General features: G+C 42.8%; 1 long non-coding RNA gene across 1 annotated transcript; it reads right to left on the bottom strand.

Moving 5' to 3' along the window:
- Window positions 1-890: 890 nt before the first annotated feature.
- Window positions 891-20058, bottom strand: LOC138847828 (uncharacterized). Its single transcript, XR_011385738.1, has 4 exons — window positions 19257-20058; window positions 18847-18921; window positions 16418-16457; window positions 891-15663 (listed from the first exon to the last, which is right to left on the bottom strand). It is a non-coding gene; the product is annotated as an uncharacterized lncRNA (long non-coding RNA).
- Window positions 20059-20944: the final 886 nt, after the last annotated feature.

The raw sequence follows: 20944 nt of genomic DNA, 5'->3' as shown, positions 1-20944 counted from the left end.
TATAAGAAAACAATAGTCCCCAATTTTGCAAATCTGTATTTATTTTCCTTTATATTGGGGGTATCAGAATCTTGAGATTATGGAGTTAATTTCTATTATGTCTACAAAATTATTTCTCTGAGTAACTGATTAGCCTGTTTTTATTGGTCACCATTTTATTCATAGGATTATTAAGTTTTCAAATATTTTGGTTTCTTTGAGTCACAAAATCTGGAGCTTTTTTTTCTTATTTACATTTGTGTCACTTAAGTTTAGAACTAAAATTTTTCATTTACTTTAACATCAATCTTATTTCATAAAAATTTGATTTTAGATACCAAAAATTTTTTTAAGTTAATTAGTGATTGCTATGCATTTTTAATCCCTTAGATTATCAAAGAGGTACAGAAAAGGTCAGGTCCACCTAGGCCCATAACTCCAGCGGAAATGAGTTTTGCCAAGTTCAAGCATATACATCAGGCTTACCATGGTCTCTCTTGTTGACACAGAGTGGCCAAGGATCATCCTTACTGATTCACCCTTGTTGTCCTTACATGCACTATCTTGGAAATACATGGTTAAAGCAAAAATATTCTTTGACATTTCTTTGCTGACATAAAAAACTTAATATGAAAGAAGATAAAAACTCTCATCCATAAAATGTCATGAATCCCATTCCTGAGCAATTAAATAATTACACACATATACACACTACAGCCTGGAAAATAAAATGATGATCTTATACTCACGTACCAGGAGTTCATGAATGAACATCTTTCTGGCTTCTGGTATCCTGGGATGTTCTACTGCTCCCTATCCATGGATTCCCATTGGTGGAGTGGCTGAACTTCCCCCCCCCCCCCGCCAGCTGCTTCTTTCTTTTTCAAGATTTAGTTAGTTATTTGAAAGGCAGAGTTAGAGAGAGAAGGAGACACATACATGCATACATACATACACACACCACACACACAGAGAGAAAGAGAGAGAGAGAGACAGAGAGAGAGAGAGAGAGAGAGAGAGAGAGAATTCCCATCCACTGGTGGTTTACTCTCCAAATGTCACAACATCTAGGGCTGAGCCAAGCCAAAGGCTGAAGCCAGTAGCTTCCAGATCTCCCGAATGGGTGCAGGGGCCCAGGCACTTGGGCCATCTCCCACTGCTTTCCCAGGTGCATTGGCAAGGTACTGGATCAGAGGTGGAGCAGCCTGGTCATAAACTGGGACCACCATGCTGGCCTTCAGAGCTGTATCACAACTCCACCCCACACACATACACACTCATGGCATCAATTGTGAACAAAAGACAAGATTCATATCATACAAGCTCTTCAAGCCTCTGATACCCTGCAAGCATATATAGGTGATCTGTCTCCAAACAGTCCAGGCATTCATTCGCAGGATTCATGGATGGCACGGTGCGTACCTGTGACTTCAGAAACACGTGCATGGCATGCAGTGGATGCATTGGTCTGGCCTCCTGATGCAGTTGTGTATGATGTGGATAGTTCAGAGGCAGTAGGTCCAGAAGTGATGATAACAGTGGATGGAGGGCCAGTGCTGTTGTGCAGTGGGTTAAAGCCCAGGCATGAAACCCCAGCATCCCATATGGGTGCTGGGTCTAGTCCCAGCTGCTCCTCTTCTGATCCAGCTCTCTGCTATGGCCTGGGGGAGCAGTAGAATATGCCCCAAGTCCTTGGCCCCTTGCACCCATGTGGGAGGCCCAGAAGAAGCTCTTGGCTCCTGGCTTTGGATCAGCACAGCTTCTGCTATTGCAGCCATCTGGAGAGTGAGCTAGCAGATGGAAGACCTCTCTCTATGCCTCTCCTTCTGTATCTTTGTAACTCTGACTTTAAGTAAATAAATATTTTAAAAAGTAGATGGAACATGAGCTACAGCCTTAGACACAGTGAGCAGGGCGGACAGAGAAGTAATTTCCTTGGAAATACCTGGAAACCACTCATGTTAAACCTCACATATTCTTGGAGGGGCATTATAGACCTGTGGCTTGTTTACTGGCTATTCAAATGGGACATGTGGGAGACAACAAATCCCCACATCAGAGGCTGAGAATAAAGCATGAAAAACCACATAGAAGCACAAGAATGAGTCCAATAAAGGACCTTCTGTTGGTGAGTGGGTTATCTCCCTTGTTGGAGGGCACAGGAATGTGAACTGTCTATGCATAATCTAAGATCAGAAGAGAGAGACAGACTGAGCATCTAGATCAGCCATGAGCCCCTGGACCTCATGCTAACTAGATTCCTGGACAACTACCAGTTCATCAATGGGAATTTGAGTGCTGCAAGGGATAGGTATCAAAAGTTATCCTCTTGGGACACATTCTCCCCTTGATGTATTTAAGAAAATGTGTGAAAATGCTGAATGAATGTTTAAAGACACACATATATAACTTTACAAATGCCTTAAATACCTCTATACTTTGGAAAATAATGTTGAGGGACTGTACTGTGGTGTGGTGGGTAAAGTTGTCACCTGTAGTGCCGGCATCCTATATGGATGCTGGATCAAGTATCCGCTGCTCCAGTTTTTTTTAAGATTTGTTTATTCATTTGAAAGGCAGGGTTACAGAGAGGCAGAAGGAGAAGGAGAAGGAGAGGCAGAGAGAGAGAGAGAGAGAGAGGGAGAGAGGGAGAGAGAGAGAGATTTTTCCATCTGCCGGTTCACTCCCAAATGGCTACAATGGAGCTGTGCCAATCCAAAGCCAGGAGCCAGGAGCTTCTTCTGGGTCTGCCATGCGGGTGCAGGGTCCCAAGGACTTGGGCCATCTCCCACTACTTTCCCAGGCCATAGCAGGGATCTGGATCAGAAGTGAAGCAGCCAGGTCTTGAATGGGAGCGCATATGGGATGGAGGAACTGCTGGTGGTAGCTGTAACTGCTTTGCCAAAGCATTGGTGACTGCTCCACTTCTGATGCTTCTCCTGGCTAATGTGCTTGGGAAAGCAGCAGATGGCCCTAGTGCTTGGGCTCCTGCACCCTCATGGGAGACCTGGATGAGACCCCTTGCTCCTGGCTTCTACATGGCCCTGGCTGTTATGGTCACCTGGGGATTGAAACAGTGGATGAAGATCTCTCTCTCTCCCCTCCTCCCTCTCTCCCTCTCTCTTCTCTCTCTCTGCCTCTCCCTCTCTGTAGCACTGCCTTTCAAAAAATTATGAAATCTTTTGTAAAAAATAAAAAAAGAAAATGTCATTTCTTACTTGTGAAGCTGTATCCTTCCTTCCAGGATGTTTCCCTCTCAAAGGAAGTAGGAAGTCAGGACTACCTTTAATTGACAAATGTGCACACCACAAAACCATGAAAACATATGTATCCTAGAAATAAATACAGATAGAAACCAATCCATAACACCCATGGACATGACATTCACAACACATTGGGCTTACAAAAGTAATACACACAGCCCCCAAAGAGCTCACACAAAATTGGACATACACACTCAAGCTCTTTACATAGGGGCGAATGAGTCCTCCTCTTTTGTGCTGGAAAGCATGGGGGTCAGAAACACCTAGAGAGACCTTTTGTTGATATTTCCATTGACCATGGGATGACACCAATCACCATGGACATGTAAGTGCATCAGCCTTGACACCAGGGACCTCAACATCAGTGGGTTGTTGGCCATTCTTTCCTAAGAAAGAAAACCATGGCCACTCTTTTCCAGAAAGAAAACCCACATTTTGAAATACTCATGGTACTCAAAGACTTAGGGGTTGACAAGGGTAGGTGAAGCCTGGCCTCTCACCCCAATCTATTCACAAACTCAGTGTTTTGGGGGAGGTTATTTTGTAGGCACTAAACCTGGGTACCAGGTCTTATGGCATGAGGCTGGAGGGATGGTCCTGCCACAACCAAAATGGGGATGTGTGTAGACTCCTCAGGCCCAGGAATTGGAACAGGCCTGAAGGTTACACACTCTGGGAAAGCCAGCTCTGGCCAAAACAGCATGTCCTAGAAAGACCGCCCAGGGGAACTGCAGGGCCAGCTCACTGACTCTCTTGGAAACAACTGGGGTCCACATGCTGTACACCCTCCCCCCACTTTGGAGAGGCAGACAGGACCCATGGCTTTCTGACAACATCCCATGTGAAAGCTATTCTTCACCAGGTAGAGGCTGGATGTCTGGTCTGAAAGCCCAGGAGGATGCATAAGAAGAGTGCTAACTTAGGGACCATCAGTTCTAGGCCAAGACACTTGGCAAAACTGTTGGAGGTGTGTGCATGTGTAAATTGCCCATGCACAGAGCCAGGAGTCAGGACCAAGGCCATGGGTCAGCCCCAGACCCCTGTCCATCAGTCTTTCCAGGAGTCCCCTGCTTCAACATTGACAGATGGAGACTCATATCATGGCCACAACAAAAGTTAAAACTCTTAGACAAATACACATTACACACATCTGTAAATGTATAGATGTATTAAACAAACCTCTGAGGAAGTGTATATATTGTATATATACTCATATTGGTCTACAAAACACAGGTAATGGTTCCTTTAACTGTGGAGCTGTATGCGATAATCTGACATTGCAGAAGGGAGGAATTTACTTCTGCCATTTTTTCTAGAGCTTACACACTCAAAAATACATGCAAACATATATCTCTTCAAAGTGAGTAGCAGAGAAATAATTCCATTAGTCTTCATGTTTCTGAAACAAGACAATGTACATATACAAATAACTACACACAAAATACCAGGGAACACACACATAGACACACATGTAGTGTATCTAGACTATTTGTCCAGGAGGCATGGGGCCCTCCACACCTCACTGGCAAGCTTAGAGCATAACACACCTGGAGGCCCTTCACTGTCCATTCCAGGGGACCTTAGTGCACACCAATAACCAGGGCCTTTTCACTAAAACAGCCCTGATAACAGGAATCTGAATCTTGGTGGGAAGATGGCCACTCTGTCCACCAAAGTAAAATACATCCTTTGAATCAGCTATGAGCCTGAGCGACTCAGATGCCAAACGAACTGAAGTTGTGCCTCTTTGTGGAGAATTTTCCCGTGAAGAGAACTATGTTCTGAGGCTGACTTGGAGGTAGTCTATGTAGGCCTGAGTTCTGATGACATAAGGCTGGTGGTACAGGTCTGCCACGTGAGAGTGCCCTGATGATAACCTGGAACTTCCAAGGCTCTCTTTGGTTGTTTATGGCCCCCATGCTTTCCAGGACAGGAAGGACAATGGTCAGCCAAAGGCTCATATGACTTCAGTCCAGACAGCGTTCCACACTTCTCCTGGCCCATGATTGGCAGGCTCTGCTCTGTATGCTATTCACAGCTAAAATAGTGCTCTTGGAGAAATACAATTTTGCTCTGGCAAAAATACACCTTAAAATGTGCATAAACATTGAACAAACTCCTAAAGATACATGCTTCACTATCTGATTACTTGTACCACTCTATAAACATAGCAAAAATGGTTCCTTTGCCTGTTGAGTTGTATTCCTGCATCCAGGATGCTTCAACTCCTTAGCAGAAAAGAATACATTAATGCCATCATTTCTACAAATGTATACAAACACAAATACATACAGCATGTACACCACAGGAACAAGTAAAATAGAAGGACATCTTATCCCACATGTATAAGAAATTATACATATACAAATAAGACACACAGCACATTAAAACACACAGTCTCTCTCTCTCTCTCACACACACACACACACACACATTTACTTCCTTTGTCTACTGTCCATTTGGCCCTTCCCTCCAGTATTGGCAATATTGAGGGTATACACCCAAGGAATCCTTTCACTGCAATGGCTATGGATTCATGGCCACACCAATCACCAGGGACATGTCACTGAACTACCTATGGCAGCAGGTAGCTCATTAGGGAGCTGACCATTCTTTCCAAAGATGTTCAGTAGAAGGAAAACCACCTTTTGGTTAAGTCAAAGAGCTTAGACTCTCTAGTGCCAATAGGTCTGGCAGGAACTGGACCTCTACTCTAAGAACATTCTCTCACATTGTGTTCTCACTTCACCATGGAGACAGTACACATAGGTATGGTATAGCATGGCACCAGACTAGATGGACAACCCTCCAGGATGAGACTTCAAAGAGGATGTACCAGACTTACAAAAGCCAGGGAAAGCCCCAGACCCTGAACACTATGTCCTATTACAAAGCTGGCTCTGCCTAAAACTCCCTTGCCTAGAGAGGCCAATGTAGCTACATGGAGGACTGGCTCACTGACTGAGAAACAACTAGAAACCATGTGTCTTAGGCCACCCACATTGAAACCCTAGCACTCCCAGCAACAACAAATCCTGGCATTACAGACTGAAGAGGGGCTTTCAGGCATAAAACAAAGCCCAGAGGACAAAAAAGATAATGATGGATGAACATGACCACATGAAATTTAAACATAACAAACAAGCAACATGAAAACAGCCAATGCTATGAGATTATCTCTGTGAGTGAGTGTGTGCAAAGGATGCTGCCAGCCCATTACACAGTGCCCTAGAAACACATACAAATTCTGTGTTTCTTTAAAGAAATGTTTAAAGGATTCTAGTTTAGCATTATCCATTATAATAAGGAATTCTGAGCAGTGGAGATTTCAGGCATTCAGTGAGAGAAGGTACCCTACATAAATTCCAATATGTCCATGCCCACAGTACTCTGGATCTGTAGTTCATTTGTGTTTTAATGGGGAAATCACAGGTGATGAAATATTTAATGGAAAAAGCAAGCTACATAACTTCCCCGGTTTAAAAATGGTATGCACATTTTTTAAAATAAAATCAAATGTGGACAAGCAAAGACACTAACTGAAACAATTTCAAAAAATGGGAATTAAGTGCCTTCCATGTCAACACTTTTCTGTTAACCAATTAAGCCCATGTAGTATTGTCAGGATAGACACATTGGTCAATGAAGAACAGACACCCAACTAAATATGACTACACATTTCCACCTATAATCTGCTCACATAACCACAAACCTGTACTGAGGATGGCATATCCCCAAAGTCACATATGATGTACAAGCCCACCAAAATCCAAAATCACTTTCAAAGAACATGGACATGTGGCAAAATACACCTTATTCCACTAGAAAGCACATGAGAATATAAACACTGTATGCCATCTAAGTCATGGCTTCACATTTGACTCAATCAAATACGCCCACACTGTCCAAATTTACAATGCCCAGAGCCCCAGATATAACATTTCCTCAAGTAAACAATCTGCTTTGTATTATTACTCCCATATTTTCATCACTACTTGTTTTCTCTATAGTAGAAGCTGATATGGGAACAGGATAGACAGTTTAGCCACCTGCAGCCAATAATCTAGCACATATAGAAGCTTTGGTAAATTTACTATATTTGCACTTCACCTGGCAGGTGTCTCAACAAATTTTAGAGCCACTAATTTCATCATCATAATAGTTGATATTAAATCACTTACTATATTCAAATACCCAGCACCACCATTTGTATGATAATTATTATTTATAGTTATAATTCTCCTGGGACTGGCATTGTGGCACAGCAGCTTAAAGCCCTGGCTTGCAGCACCAGAATCCCATATGGGAGCCAGTTTGAGTCCCATATGCTCCACTTCTGATCCAGCTCCCTGCTAATGCACCTGAGAAGGCAGAAGAGGATGGCCCAAATCCTTGGGCCCCTGTACCCAGAAGAAACTCCTGAGTCCTGGATTTGGATCATCTCAGCTTTGGCCACTTCAGCCAATTGTCAATTGAACCAGAGGATAGAAAACCTATCACCCTCTTAGTCATTACTTCTCTCTGTAACTCTGCCTTTCAGATAAATAAAATAAATATTTAAAAAAATAGAGGGGGCCGGCACTGTGGCTCACTTGGTTAATCTTCCACATGCAGCGCTGGCATCCCATATGGGCACCAGGCTCTAGTCCCAGGTGCTCTTCTTCCAGTCCAGCTCTCTGCTGTGGATAGGAAGGCAATGTAAAATGGCTCAAGTGCTTGGGCCCCTGCAACCACATGGGAGACCAGGAGGAAGCACCTGGCTCCTGGCTTCATATTGGTATAGCTCCGGCCATAGTGGCCATTTGGGGGGTGAACCAATGGAAGGAAGACCTTTCTCTCTGTCTCCTTCTCTCACTGTCTATCTGTAAAATTAAAAAAAAATACATAGGGGCAAGCATTGTGGTGAGCCAGTAAAGCTGCCACCTGCAGTGCCAGCATCCTATATAGGTGCTGATTTGAGTCCCAGCTGCTCCAAATCTGATTCAAGTCACTGCTATGGCCTGGGATGGCAGTGGAAGTTGGCTGAAGTCTTGGATCCTTTCACCTGCACTGGAGACCCAGAAGAGGCTCATGACCAGTGGCTTCGGTCTGGTGCAGTTCCAACTGTTGTGGCCATTTGGGGAGTGAATCAGAGGATGGAAGATGTTTTTCTGTCTCTCCCTCTCTCTGCCCATAACTCTGCCTCTCAAATAAAATCTTGTAAAAAATATTTTTAAGAAAGGAATGAATCGAATCCCTTAAAACTCTTCCTTGATAAAAATAGAAGTAAAATATTACATAACTTTGTCAAGGTTAATTTAGTTTAACATTTTTCATATCCTTATGGCATATCTGTGTCAACTAGTATTCCAAGGTGCTACATCATCCATTATAGAAAAACTACTATACTTTCATGACTACACCCTAATCTTATCTTTAACTAGCTATTGAATTCTTTACATTATTTCACCTATGCTAACAACCAAATTAACCCATAAAAAGAACTGAAGATCCCCAAGAAACACTACTTATTATCTTTTATCATTTATTTATTATTACTCAAATCTTATTTGCACATTCATATTTACAAATTATATACATAGGAAAGATGAAATTAACTACCCTTCTTAACCATAAAAGATACAGGACACCAAAAATATTGAAGCTCTGAATGCACAGAAATTGGGACTTAAACTTTGGCACTTATATACTCCCTTAGAAGATTTAAAACCAGAAGGATTATTACTACACACAGTAGATAATGGAGTCCTCATACCCATAGAAATACCAATCCATATATTACTTTTATCTGAAGATGTCTTACACTCACAACCAGATCCACCATTTCATCTAAAAACAAATCCGGGGGCCAGGGCTGTGGCACAGCAGGGAAAGCTGCTACCCACAGTGCCAGCCCCCCATGTAGGCAGCACTGCGAGTCCCAGCTGCTCCACTTCCAATCCAGCTCTCTGCTATTACCTGGGAAAGCAATAGAAGATGTCCCAAGTACTTGGGCTCCTGCTTCAGTGTGGAAAGACCCAGAAGAAGCTCCTGGATCCTGGCTTTGGATTGGCACATCTCTGGCCATTGCAGTCAACTGGGGAGTGAACCAGTGGATGGAGGACATCTCTTTCTCTCTGCCTCTCCTTCTCTCTCTGTGGAACTCTGACTTTCAAATAAAAATAATAAATCTTCAAAAAAAATTCCCATCCCAGGATGCTTTCATGAGGCAACCTTCACGTATACCCTACTTGGTCTATACTATGAAAATGCTCTGACATGTATGGGTCCAACCATATCTCCATGTCTTCAAACCAGTACTACTAAAACACTTTGAAAACTGACAGATATCTGTGTTACATCATTATGAATCTAATACTTCAATATTGAAAGCAAAAATATTTCAGTAATGAAATGCCACAATTAGACACACAAATGTAATTAGTTAATATGATCTCAATAAAATTAGCAACATTTATTTCTTCAACTAAAATTCTCTAAATGTATTTAACCCTCAAACCCACATCAAAATATACTGGATCACCAATGATGAAATTCCATGAGAAACTGAATGAAAGTGCAGTCACCTTTGTTGTTGCCCTTACAGTAACAGGATTCCACATCGTAATTATCATCTTATCCCCTAACATTTTATTCCCATCTCCCAGCTGCCCAGCCAACAATCAACTCATCTACCTTTAACAGTGATGGGTGCAACTCATTCTTAAATAGTGAATGACAGCACTGAAGTATGAACCTCTAACACTAACCTCACTCATATTCTGTGATTCTACAAATCAACTAGGACAGTTACCTTGTACATGCTCACAAACAACCCAAATATCAGTTGTCACAACTAGCTATCATTCTTTGAGCAGAAGCAGTAATTACTGGCCTCTGCCATAAAACCAAAGCATTTCATCCACTTCCTCCCTTAAGATGCACCTGTCTCATTTATTCCTTTGATAGTAGTTATTGAAACTACTAGCCTATCTATTAATCCACACCTCTAGCCATCCAATTAACAGCTAGCATTATAGCTCTTCACTTATATTGTATTGGTGGGGCCTCTAATCTTGACATGCATCAGTTCTGCAACTGCTATAATGACATTTATTCTAATTCTAGATGTTCTTGAACTCAGAGAAACCCCAATCCAAGCATCTGTATTTCCACTCTCATGGTTAATGACCCATCAAACTCATGCCTATCATATAATTAACACCAGCTCCAACCACAAAAGAGGGCATTGCCAGGTCTGTTGCTTTTCTTTAAAGATTTTATTTATTTATTAATTTGAGAGGTAGAATTACCAATTGAGAGAGAGAGAGAGAGACAGAGAGAAAGTTCTTCCATCTGCTGGTTCACTCCCCAAATGGCAATGGCCAGAGCTGGGCTGAACCAAAGTCAGGAGCCAGGAGCTTCTTCTGGATCTCCCACATGGGTATAGAGAACAAAGGATTTGGCCCTCCTTCCATTGTTTCCCCATTTCAGAATCAGAGAGCAGGATTGGAAGCAGAGCAGCCAGGACATGAACTGGCACCCGTATGGGATGCCAGCCAGCACTGCAGGTAGAGGCTTAGCCTGCTGCATGACAAAACCAGCCCCTTGTTAGCTCTGTTTCTATCATACAGCTTCATGATAGGTTTCCATTTTAATTCTTCTATTCTACCATTCCTAGCCTAGGAACTAAAATAATAACAATATACCAAGGATGATGATATAGTCTGAGAGCAATACAATTAAGGGCCAACATAATCCCATTTTCAAAAAAGGATTAAGATATGAAATTTTTCATTCTATCAGCAGTTTTTTGCCCTTACAAGATTATTCTGAGCCTTCTATCCATTATGCCTAGTCCTAAAGCTACAACCTACCAACAAGCATCTGTGCCCTAATCTACCAGAATTATCTTTACTAAACACATTAACCTCAGGAGTAGCAATTACCCGAGCTCACTAAAATTTTATAGAAGAAAACAAAAATAACATACAAACTCCACTAACTATAATCAAACTTGGAGCTGATTTTACATCTACAAACTTCAGAATATTTCTTTCTTTTTTTTTTTTTTTTTGACAGGCAGAGCGGACAGTGAGAGAGAGAGAGAGACAGAGAGAAAGGTCTTCCTTTGCCGTTGGTTCACCCTCCAATGGCCGCCGTGGCCAGCGCGCTGCGGCCGTTGCACCGCGCTGATCCGATGGCAGGAGCCAGGAGCCAGGTGCTTATCCTGGTCTCCCATGGGGTTCAGGGCCCAAGAACTTGGGCCATCCTCCTCTGCACTCCCTGGCCACAGCAGAGAGCTGGCCTGGAAGAGGGGCAACCGGGACAGAATCCGGAGCCCCGACCGGGACTAGAACCCGGTGTGCCGGTGCCACAAGGGCGGAGGATTAGCCTAGTGAGCCGCGGCGCCGGCCCAGAATATTTCTTTTTTTAAAGATTTATTTATTTATTTGAAAGTCAGAGTTACAGAGAAAGAGAAGGAGAGGCAGGGAGAGAGAGAAAGGCCTTCCAAAGGTGGTTCACTCCGCAGTTGGCCGCAATGGCCAGAGATGTGCCAATCAGAAGCCAGGAGAGAGGAGCTTCTTCTGGGACTCCCACGTGGGTACAGGGGCCCAAGAACTTGGACCATCTTCTACTGATTTCCCAGCCCATAGCAGAGAGCTAGATCAGAAGTGGAGCAGCCAGGATTCAAACTGGTGACCATATGAGATGTCGTCATTGCAGGTGGCAGCTTTACCCGTTACACCACAACACCAGCCCCAGAATATTTCAATATATCTTTTACCATCTCTGAGGTTGTGTATGGTTCAACATTCTTTACAACCACAGGATTCCATGGCCTATTTGTAATTTAGATCTTACTTTCTCATAACAATTAAAATTTCATTTGATATGAAACCATCATTTTGGCATTGAAACTGATGCCTGATACACTTTGTGGACACAGTCTGATTATTCTTACACATCTCTCTTTACTTATGAGGATCATAAGTATGTTATGTATGTTATTCTTTTAATGTTAACTACTGCTACTGGCTTCCAATGTATTAGCTTCAGTTTTAACCTGAAAAAGAGTAATGAAACTTACTCTCTCCCTGACAATCCATATATCTGTAGTGCTATTTCTTGGAACCACCATAATCTGGTCGTAGCAATTAAATATTTACATAAAAAATAAAGTCCATACAATATTTAGATTTGATCCTATAGCCTCTGCCCAACTGCCATTATCCATAAAATTCTCTTTTAGGCATTACAGTCTTTCTATTCAGCCTAGATACTACCATCTTACTTCCCCTGCCATGGGTACTGCAGAAAAACCTAACACTTGCTCCTACCATAGAACTAATTATAGTTTCCATTTTGGCCTTAGGTCTAGCCTATGAATGAATTCAAAAAAGACTAGAATGAGTGTGATCATTAAAATTAATTATTTCAACACATTAGGTTAAGGTATTCTATTATCACCAATATGCCTTCAAACCTATAGAAATATTATTTTAGCATATGTTGCATCCTTACAAATACTATCATCAGTATACTGATATATCATCACTTTGTCTTTATAAGGTACAATATTATATGCATTCATTTTAGGAACCCTTGTAATCCTAAATATTCATTTTATCATATCACATATAATATTCATTGCCTACTAGTATTTGTAGCCTATGAAGCCACTGTGGGCTAAACACAATTAATAATGGCATCCAACACTTATGGTCTAGATAATGCATAAACTTAACCCTTCTCCTAAGATAAAAATTATGTAACTTACAATTACACTTATTCCCATAACAATGTACTCAATACCACAATACTCTGAATCAACATAAACACACACAGCTTATAGACTACTTCACAATCCTATTTATTATAAATAAAGCAATTATAAAATAAGCTGTTTCTCATCCACCTTCCTCTCTGATCCTTCCTGATACCACCTCACAGTTTCCCTTAAAAATCAGAGTGAGTATCCCCTTTCTAAAGGACAACTTCCATGAAAGTGATAAAATACTAATCTTTCTATAGATATTCTTAATTATGACATTCACAGGCACAGAAGTAATTATATTCTATATACTTTTTAGTCAACAGTAATTTCAACCCAAGTAATTATTATCCACTGAGGAAACTAAATAGCATTTAAATGGAAATCCATGCATAATAACATTGATAGTAAGAAGCAAAAATGTCCCTATATGATCTTCAACTATGATTACCAGAAGCCCATGGCCTCTATTGCCAGGTCAATATTCCTTGCAGTCATACTGTTAAAACTAGGAGGCCATGGTATAACATGAGTCACTACAATCTTAAATCTCTTAAACAGACTATAGAGCCTATTTACTTCTTAGAGGATCCCTATGAGGAAAATCATAACAAGCTCCATTTCTCTCTGCCAAACACATCTAAATCACTGAGCACTTTTACATTAGTCCCTCTACTGATGTCATATCTATAAAATCCTCTTTACAGCTGTCCTAATGTTTGCATGAACAAAAATATTCTTAAATCCCAAAGCATTAAAATTACTTGGACAGAGGCTGCATGTTGGGCCTGCTGACCCAGGTAGATGCACAAGCAGGGAGGCTAATTTAGGTCCCAGCACTTGAGGGTTAAGAGTGTCAGTGGAGGTGGTTGGGGACTGCACTGCCCATGTACAAGGCCAGGACAGGTTAGGAACCAGAGCCTTGTTCAGTCCAGCTCCTTTCTGAGGTTTCCAGATGTCTCCTGGATCATCAATAACAGGTCACAACCTGTATGGTGGGGCCAGTGTTGTGATGCAATGGGCTAAGCTGCCGCCTGCAATGCCCGCATATCATATGGGTGCTGATTTGAGTCCCAGCTGTTCCACTTCCAATCCAGTTCCCTGCTAATGTGCCTGGGAAAGTAGAAGATGGCCCAAGAAGATGGTCCCTGCATCCATGTGGGAGACCCAGATGAAGTTCCTGGCTCCTGGCCTTGGCCTGGCTGCTGGAGCAATGTGGGAGTGTACCAGCAGATGGTCTCTCTCTCTCTTTCTCTCACTGTCTTTTTTTCTCTCTCACTCTCACTGCCTTGCAAATAAAATAAGTAAATGTTTAGGAAAAAAACCCGTATGTTGCCCCTAGTGAAAACAATCCTCTTGTGGTAATAGTTGTGTGTGTTTGTGTAAATGGGCAGAGAAATTGAAGGAACCTCTAATGTACACCCATACCGCATAAATACTCATATGAGTCTAGATATAGAGAAAGTTGTCCCTTTACTCGCATGGATATATCCTTGGGTCCAGGATGCTTCAACATCCTAAGAGGAAGGAATTTATTACTACCATAGTTTCTAGAAATGTATACACACAAAATATGTACACACATTATATAATAATATAGCTAGAAATAAACCTACAATTCCTACATATATGAATTTATAAAAAGAAACTATACACATACACTAAATACACATGAAATGCAAGGAACACACACAATCTCACACTCATCGCACATACACACACACAGTAATCTTTACGTCAGGCAACACTGGGCCCACCACTCACCTGATAGAGATCATGGGGGCATAAACACCCAGAGAGTCCCTCTGCTGCCAGACACAAGGGACCCTGGCAGACACCAATCACCAAGTCCACATCACTGAGACAACTGACACCAGGTTTGTCACTCTCAGTGTGGAACTGGCTACTCTTCCCAAAACTGTCCACTGGAAGGAATGAATCCTCTCAATAACCTATCAGGTGTTCAGGTTCTCAGGTGCCACAGGGGTGGCTGCAGCTGGGTCCCTCCCTGGAGAACATTCCCTCATTCTGTGTTCTGAGGTGACCATGGCAGCAGTGCATGTAGACATGAGCTCAGATGTCTAAAGGACAACTCAGCCCGGCTGCCAGTGGAGAGTGGGTGTTTGGGGAATTTACAGAGCCAGGGAAAGGCCCCACTCACTGAAGGCTACACAGGGTGAAAGGCCCTTGGAGTCTGTCAGGATTTTTCCCTGAAACAGTCCTGATTCCATAACAACTTCATAGACTGACCTGATGTCCACCCATGATACCCTTCGTTGATAGATGCTTTTGTCAAGTAAATTTGGCTAAAATATGAAGTGAGACAGTGAAGAATCACCCGCCTGAGAACATCCTGGAAAACGAGAGCTTCTCTGCTGCTATTTCCCTCCTCAGGCATCAGCGCCACAGTCAGGAGCCTCAGGTTGCAAGGAAAGGAACCAAGGGTGTGCTCTTCAGGAGGGACGCACGTGCGGCACGAACAGCACAGCCAAGGGGCTTTTGGGCACCACCTCCAGGCCGCTTGCCCACGGTGCAGGACGCTCACAATTGTTGACTTTTTGCCTGCTGCCCCCTGCTGGACGCCAGATGAATCGCTGCTCATCAGTAGTCACAGATTTCAGGTCCTGACTTCCCAATTACCCAAGGAGTTGGGGAGCAGTGAGTAACCTGTGCATGCGTCATTGCAGATGGAGACCAAAAGAAGCAAAGACACTCTTAGTGTGCCAGTGCTTCCTGATGTGCTTTACACCTGCAGAGAACAACTGGAATTTAAATGTTACCAAATGCCATTTACTGGACCACACAAAAACAGTCACAGGTCTAGCAAAATATGTACAAAAGTTATCTCCAAAAAGCTACAAAATACGAGTTAGTTTTTATGATCTGTAAACTGAGTTTGAAAATATCTCTGCTTTTCTCCTCAACCTGATCTGTAGGGCATCCCCAGATTTCTCCAGAACTGTCTGATACTGACACACTTATATACACCTAGAATTCCAGACCTTCTGGGGCCAAAACAGACCAATGTCACTGGGTTAGAGGTCAAGGGTTGGGCCTTCCCAAATGGATGCATGAGGTGTGACTAATGTGAGCTCTTCCACTGTTGGATTGAGGTATGTCCCAACCACTGGAAGAAACTATGGACACAAACTACCCATGCACAAGGCCAAGAGCCAGTTTTACATCTATAGCTGCAGTCAGCCAAAAGTCCCTACAACCTCAGTAGGGCCGTGGTTCACCAGTGGGAGGTTAAAGCTTGTATTATGTCCATAGCAAAAATGATCTTAGACAATCTTAGACAAATACTTACCTATATCCACACAGGGAAATGTAAGAAAATATTGAGTGAATCCTTAAAGACATATGTTTAACTGCATAAATACTCAGATATGTCTATAAAATATAAATAAATTTCCTTTACCTATATAGCTGTAATTTCACATCTGGGAGACTTCGACATTCTAAGAGGGAAGAAATGTTACTGTCATTATTTGCAGAAATGTCTACTTACACACAACATGTATCAATATATTTACTTATATATACAAAGACATATCAAAAATAATACAAACAGAAATAAACCTATGACTGCCAAATACACAAGTTTATAAGTGTACAAATAAAATGAATTAATAATATACACAACACAGAGACACTTAATCACTGTCTACTGGGCCTTCCCATAACCTACTGGCAAGCATGGCGTCATAAGCATCAAGGCTTCCTTTGGGAAGTGGCATTATGTTCTTAAACTGTGTGTATGAAATACACAAAATTTGTTCCATTTATATAAATTTTAAAAATTTAAAAATACTTTAAAAACATGTAAACTGCCAGTTCCGTGGCTCACTAGGATAATCCTCTGCCTGCGGTGCTGGAACAACAGGTTCTAGTCCCGGTCGGGGCACCGGATTCTGTCCCAGTTGCTCCTCTTCCAGTCCAGCTCTCTGCTGTGGCCCAGGAGTGCAGTGGAGGATGGCCCAGGTGCTTGGGCCCTGCACCAGCATGGGAGACCAGGAGAAGCACCTGGCTCCTGGCTTCGGATTGGCAAAGCGCGCTGGCCACAATGCACCAGCCGTAGCAGCCACTTTGGGGGTGAACCAACGGAAAAAGGAAGACCTTTCTCTCTGTCTCTCTCTCACTATCTAACTCTGCCTGTAAAAAAAAAAACATGTAATCTAACACACACATATTTAATATGTTTGTCTTTGGGCTACTGGATCCTCTACTCCCCTACTAGCAAGCTTGGGGCATAGACACCCAAGCAACTCTTAGCTAACACCAGTCACTAAGACCTTGTCACTGAACCTGCCCTGCCTGACTACAGGAACCTCACTCTTAATGAGGAGCTGGCCACTGGCCATTCATTCCAAAGATGTTCACCAGAGGGAAAATAATTTGAATTACCCTTGGGGCTCAGAGACTTGGGTACCAATGCGGGTGGCTGGAGCTGGCTGACTTCATTCTGGGTTCTGAAGTTACCCTGGAGGCAGTACACATGTGCACCAGGTAAGATGGCAGCCCTGTGGGGCTGGACAGCAAGGTGGGAATCTGGAGACTTCCCAGAGACATGGAAAAGCCCCAGACCTGGAATGTTATATCCTAAATCTTCTAGGTGGGGTCATTGTTTTTCCTTGTCTCTGCCTTTTATGTCAGTAGGAATAAGTAGGAGAATGCTAGTATAAAATTCTTCTTTTGTCTTACGCCTGGAAACTGATACATTTCTAAGATGCCCTTAATGTATTTATAATCTTGGAGAAAGAAAAAAGCAGTTCAGCTAACAGATTGGGGACAGAACAAAAACAGCAAAAAACTACTTGCTATTCCTAAACATGTGTTGAAACTCTTCACTCTGCACCCCAAGAGCATGGGCATCATGCTCATTCCATTCTCCTTCTCTCCTTGCACCCTTTTTAAAGACTTATTTATTTCAAAGGCACAGTTACAGAGCTGGAGAGGGAGACATATAGAGAAAGAGATCTTCTGTGTGCTGGCTCACACAGGGCCAGCACTGAAGCACAGTCGGTTAATCTGCACCCTGGCTTTCCATATGGGCTCTGGTTCAAGTCCCAGTTGTTCCACTTCTGATCCAGCTCCTTTCTAAGGCACCTGGGAAAGCAGTGGATGATGGTCCAAGTCTTCAGGTCCCTGCACCCACATGGGAGATCCAGAAGAAGCTCCTGGCACCTAGCTACAGATTGGCCCAGCTCTGGCCATTGCAGCCATTTGGGGAAACAACCAGCAGATGGAGGACCTTTCTCTCTGTGTCTCCCTCTCTCTGTAACTTTGACCCTCAAATAAATAAATAAGTAAATCTTTTTTTTTTGACAGGCGGAGTGGACAGTGAGAGACAGAGAGAAAGGTCTTCCTTTGCCGTTGGTTCACCCTCCAATGGCAGCTGCGGCCCGCGCGCTGCAGCCAGGGCATCATGCTAATCTGAAGCCAGGAGCCAGGTGCTTCTCCTGGTCTCCCATGCGGGTGCAGGGCCCAAGCACTTGGGCCATCCTCCACTGCACCCCTGGGCCATAGCAGAGAGCTGGCCTGGAAGAGGGGCAACCAGGACAGAATCCAGTGCCCTGACCGGGACTAGAATCCAGTGTGCCGGCGCCACAGGTGGAGGATTAGCCTATTGAGCTGCGGCGCTGGCCATAAATAAGTAAATCTTTTTTTAAAAAAATTATCAAGTATCAATAAACACCTTGCCTTCTGCTTCCTTCATGCTTCTGAGTCCATCCTTTGGGAGGGCTCAGGTGGGCTTGTTTCTCATACAGTGCAATACACACTCACTGGTTTCTATCAAACACTTAGAGCTAAATGGTGTTTGTGGTAGAAGGAATGACTTAAGCTTACCTGTTCGATGAGGGCTACAGGTTTTGAACAATACAGTCAACTCTCCATAGCTGCAGGTTCTGCCTCTGTAGGTTTCTAATATTTATAATATTAGAAAAATAATATTCTAATATTCTGATATAAATACTAACATTTATACATTGTATATTTGTTACTTATATTTAATATATTTTCGTATATGTGATTACATACATTAGTACCTGTATATTAATCACTATAACTTCTAAGTAAAGAAAATGAATTACAGTAAGCATTATTTTACAAAAGCAAGCCGCACACTCTATCATCCATCCAACCGCTAACTGCGACCACGTACCCGGTTAATCAGCTCCAACTGTAACCTTCTGAGTTTCCGTTGGTCCCCTACTCTCCACCCCCACCTCCCCCTCCAGACCCGCCGCTTGGCTAACCTCATTAGACGATATAAAAGTGGACGATGGGGGGCGCTTGACAATTGGCGCTAACGTACATGGGACAGAGCTGACCAACTGACAGGAGCTCAAAGGTGCACGGACCTGGACCACCTCCACCTCGCTCAACAAGTAGGGGACATCCCGCGAGGCCCTGGTCATCTGCCTTGGAGCTCTCTCCAGCGCAGCTGCCCCCAACTGCACGAGGGCCGGCTCCCTGAGGGGGCACCTCCCTCGTGACCTCGGCCACGCGGGCCAGTCCCCAGGTCTGAGGTCCTGGATCTCACCAGAGAGCCTGTCAGGGGCGCCTAGAGCCGCGTAGCCTCATGGACCAGAAAGTCCTGTGGGCGGGCGGCCTGGGCTGTGGAACTGAGCCCTAGAAGGACTTGCACAATTGATGTGATCCTGTCAGAAGGTATTTCGGGCTTTAGCTCAGAAGAGAGGAAATGACTGATGACCTTGACTACACAAAGTTTAAACAAAATCCACAGGCAAGATAAAAAGACAGCAAAATTGATAGGAGAAACATTCCTTCCAATGACTTGGCATTAAGGATTTTGTTTGCCCATTACATACTGCTTTATAAACATGTACAATTTGCATGTGGTTTTTATTTTTTCTTTTAAAAATTTATTCACTTGAAAGCCAGAATTACAAAGCAGTACAGTGAGATAGAGTTTCTATCTGCCAGTTCACTCCCAAAATGGCTGCTACAAGTCAAGCCTGGGCCAGTGCAAAGCCAGGAATTTAATCCAGTGTCCCAAGTGAGTGTCAGGGGCCCAAGCATTTGGGCCATCTTCCTCTGCTTTTCTTAGGCCATTAGCAGAAATCTGGATTGGGAGTGGAGCAGCAAGGATGTTAACCAGCACCAATATGGGATGCCCACATTGCAGCTGGTGGTTTGACCCACCATGCCATACATATATAGGAAAGAATATTGATTTCAGCATTATATATTATAATAACCAAAAACTGAGGCAAAGGAAAAACAGGCATTCTGTAGGAACAGCCAAATTAAATAAATTCTAATGCATCTGTACAGCTTATTACTATGACTTTGCAGCTTATTTTTAGTGAGGTAAATATTGTTAATGCAATGTTGAATAAAAGTGCAAATTACAGGGGCTGGAGCGGTGGCATTGTAGACTAAGCCTGTGCCTATGGCACCAGTTCATGGCCCCACTGATCCTCTTCCAATCCAGTTCCCTGTTTAAGGGCTGGGAAAGCAGTGGAAAACAACTGAAGTGCTTAGGTTCCTGCAGCTGCACTGGAGACCAGAAGAAGCTCTTGGCTCCTGGTTGTGGGTAGGCCTAGCTCTGGCCATTTTGGGTATTTGGTGAGTGAACCAATGGATAAGATCTTTCTCTCTGTCTCTTCTCTCTCTAACACTGCCTGCCAAATAAACAAAATCTTTAAAAAATGAAATTATACATTTATCTCTTCAGAAAACAAAGGAATAAAATTACAAAAACAACAGAAATTTTATAAACATAAAAATTAAATTGCAAGCTACTGAACACTAGCCAATTGAAAAAATAAAACAGGAAATCAGGAAGTGTCTTGAAAGAAACGAGTATGCAAATATAACATATCAAAATCTGTGGAATATAGAAAAAGCAGTGTTAAGAACACAGTTTATAGCAATAGAGCTTATACCAGAAAAATAAAAGAATGTCAAATTAACAATG

The sequence above is a fragment of the Oryctolagus cuniculus genome (assembly GCF_964237555.1).
Source record: "Oryctolagus cuniculus chromosome 17 unlocalized genomic scaffold, mOryCun1.1 SUPER_17_unloc_1, whole genome shotgun sequence".
Taxonomy (NCBI): domain Eukaryota; kingdom Metazoa; phylum Chordata; class Mammalia; order Lagomorpha; family Leporidae; genus Oryctolagus; species Oryctolagus cuniculus.
The sequence above is the reverse complement of the archived record's forward strand: the minus strand, read 5'-3'. Positions and strand labels throughout refer to the sequence as shown.